At 38.5% G+C, this 3,782-nt stretch overlaps 1 long non-coding RNA gene across 1 annotated transcript; it reads right to left on the bottom strand.

Annotated features, from left to right (window-relative positions):
• On the bottom strand, positions 261 to 1,074 carry LOC110435571. Its single transcript, XR_002453331.1, has 3 exons — positions 958 to 1,074; positions 454 to 562; positions 261 to 363 (listed from the first exon to the last, which is right to left on the bottom strand). It is a non-coding gene; the product is annotated as an uncharacterized LOC110435571 (long non-coding RNA).

The following is a 3,782-nucleotide window of genomic DNA, read 5'->3' as shown; positions in this document are numbered from 1 at the left end:
CATGATCGTTGATAAATCCGGCGATCGTCTCCTGGACTCCAAGGAGTAATGTGTACTCGAATACTTTATCTTTCATATTCCACTCCTTCCATTTGCATTAGTTAGAAAAGATATTAATATACATAAAATCTATTTAGTTTCAACAAATAAATAAGATATGAATTTACTGTATACACATGCATGTTACTTACTTTTAGAACACTTTGAGCAGGTTTAAATAGGGTGCACCGCATAAATTCACAAACATAGTATCCACATAGATTCGTTCCAAACGGCTGCGTGGGCACCCAAGGGAGTAGAACTGGAGGAGGAAGTGAGACATTCAGATCCGTACGATATTTTTGTTGTAGCCAAGCAAAAGCCCTGCCCAATAAGACGCTCGTTGATTAGGTATAGCTAGCATAATAAAGTAAAGGAGCACGCATCGATATTTAAAGTATGATATATACTTACCTCTGGATCATGTCTATTATGTCTTGATAGAGTGCCACGTCTTTTTTCATTGAGTCTCACACATGTATTCTTTCTTCTCAGCATTGTACATCCAATGGCGTGCCATTATCTGCATTATCATGGAATTGTAATTTTTCTTTTAAATGCTATAATTTTATCAGTAAAGAAAATTAATTTCAATAATTTTTAAAGTGAAAAACAATTTATTTAACAATTACAACAAAAATTATATTATTAATATTTTAAAATAAGAACATGAACATATTAAAGTAGAAAATATCCTATAATATCTATAATAGAACTTAACATGATTCGTGTATACATAGTAGTAATGATTTGTGTATACTAATTTTTAGCGGGCACACACTTAGCATCGTTCAAAAAAATTCAAACATGAGAAGACGATGATTGGAGAGATGGCAACATGAAATAATCAAAATAGACATATGTCCAATATAAAATTACATATGGCGGTGAGAAACATAGGAGCATGAAGCTAGCAACCTTTCAAACAAATCGACGACGGCGTAGAAGCGTTGAAATGGATCGATCGTGGGAGATGAGAGCACTAACAAGCAAGAACAATGGAAGAACAAGCAAGAACAAAGCACCTCGAGCTCGAGCAGCGAGAGGAAGAAGGGAGGAGGGAGATTCAATTTATAGCGGGGAGGGTTTAGTCCCGGTTGGTGTTACCAACCGGGAGTAAATACCTACCTTTAGCCCCGGTTAGTGCCAACGACCGGGACAAAAGCTTTAGTCCCGGTTAGTGTCACAAATCGGGGCTAAAAGTAAATCTTTAGTCACGGTTAGTAACACCAACCAGGACTAAAGGTCCCTCTCCGACAGCGCCTGACACCAGAGCCGTTGGGGAGGGACCGTTAGTCCCGGTTGGCTTTACCAACCGTGACTAAAGATTTCTTTTGTCCCGGGCGCCAAATATGCCGGGACTAAAGCTCATTTGGCACATCGACGAAAGGTCTGTTCTCTAGTAGTGCAAGTAGGCTCAAAATTCCTATGCGCAGGTACGAGACCGGCCGAACATTCGAGAAAGGCCAATAAGGCTTTGTTTGCATGTAGTCGGATTCGCATCAATCCACATGTGTTGGGGTGGATTGGAGTGAAATTTAAACTAAATTCCACCACAATCCACTCCAACACATGTGGATTGAGATGAATCTGACGATATCCAAACAAAGCCTAAGCGTGTCTAATAGTCAAGTCATGTCATGTGTAAACTAGTTTTGTAGACAACAACTATGGCTCGGCATAGATTCTAAAACTATTTTTAATAACATGGGACCCGCCACTACCTGCCTCCATCTCTGCTCCCATTTGCATGCCAAGACAGAACCACGCAGGCAGCCTCACAATGACTCGCATGCAGCCTTGAAGCTTGTGACAAGCTGGTTGACAAATGCGTCAACCATCATCCTCTCTCTCATTTTTTCTCTCTTTCACATTAAACTTTGTTGAGTTATCTTAGCTATTAGCCAAGCTGACATGACTTATTGTACCTGTTCTTGGAGCTCAGCTCGACCTCGTACGTCAATTGGGCACTTGGGCTTAGGCATTATGATATGTTATTTTATTTCACACTCTTCAGAGGCATGGCGTTATCCAAATCTTGTCTTACCATTTTGTTCCATAGTCTTACCTTTTGTTTATTATAATGACCAGGGTTGATTCTATTTTCTCACTACATGGAAAAACATCCATAATTACACACCTATAAACACCTTTGAAAAATAGACCAGACAAACTTCAAGGTTCATAGAGTCACTAAAGACACCTTAATATTGATAGGAAAATATCCTATACACACTACAAAGAAAAACATTCATAATTACACGTGCATGTTTACTCCTATAAACACCTTTGAAAAAAATAGACCAGACAAACTTCAAGGTTTATAAAGTCACTATAGACACCACAATATTGATAGGAAAATGTCCTAACAAAGAATAGCGCAATGTTGTTAGATCCAAAAATAAAACCAAAAAGTTTTGAACACTCACATCAAGTCAAAGATTTGAATATCGATGGATATGTTTTTTGAAGCACACAATATACATACAGTCACTTATATGAACACATGCACACATATATACTCTACCTCTGTGGGCATTTTCAAAAATCTGAGACTAAGCCGAAATATTTTAAGATTGATGGAGTTACCATAGACGTTTCATTGTCGATAGTCATATCACCTACCACTGAAGGACAATATTGTTAAATCTCACAAAAAATCTACAAAAATGTGAGAACTATATATATACAACACAATTATAATGGTGTTATGTTTTGTTTCCATGGCATCGCACGAATATAAGTATAGTCAAGAAATTGCGAGTTACTACAAGACAACTCAAAGACAACCCATTGTACGAGTAATTAATAGGTCAGCTCAAACTTACCTCACACTCTATGAATTGTGATAAGACAACACAAATATAATTGTCCAGGTACATATGACAGAAATAGTAGTATATAATTGTCATGACTTAGTTTCGAGTCTAGAACCATACCACCAAGTTAAAATCCACATGCTTGCTAGTACATCATTGATTTTTGGACCAAATATGAAAAAGCATGAACAACCCACAGTGTTGCAAAACTTGAAAAACTATGTCACTAGCAGGTTTCATCGATGCCTCAATTCTATTCTAGTTCACAAAATGTCCTCGATGCCTGAAATAATGTGGGCTCGTCATAACGGCCTTGCTTGGTTTACTTTGCTTGGTTTGCTCCTAAAATATACCAACCCGAAGATAAGCCATCATTCGGCTGTTCATTGGTTAGCTAGCAAACTGGTCAACTTCCCACATTTAGCTTGCCAAATCCATAGTAATTTTTTTACCTAACTTTTACTTATCAAATCTTAACACGTGTTAATCCTCTACACTGGTCGGCCCACACGTGCTAAATTTGTGACATACTTGCTTCAAAATATGTAGTGCTTGACACTACTACAGAATCGGCATTTAGTCGCGGCCGGAAAGGGGCTTTAGCCTCGGATTCCGAGCCGGGACTACGCTTTCGGGACTAAAGGTCGCCCTTTAGTCCCGGCTCCATGCACCGGGGCTAAAGCTCCCCCCTTTAGTCCTAGACAGTATTACAAGCCGGGACTAAAGGGTGCTGCCAGCGGTGCCACGCAGCAGCACCCTTTAGTCCCGGCTGGTAATACCGCCTGGGACTAAACGAGCCCCTTATTTTTTCGTTTTTCTTTTTTTTAGTTCTGTTTTTTAGTTTGGTTTACTTATACAATAGGTTTTCCAATATGTATTCTTTGCTGCTATATATATATATATATATATATATATATATATATA

The sequence above is a fragment of the Sorghum bicolor genome, chromosome 5, assembly GCF_000003195.3.
Source record: "Sorghum bicolor cultivar BTx623 chromosome 5, Sorghum_bicolor_NCBIv3, whole genome shotgun sequence".
Taxonomy (NCBI): domain Eukaryota; kingdom Viridiplantae; phylum Streptophyta; class Magnoliopsida; order Poales; family Poaceae; genus Sorghum; species Sorghum bicolor.
The sequence above is the reverse complement of the archived record's forward strand: the minus strand, read 5'-3'. Positions and strand labels throughout refer to the sequence as shown.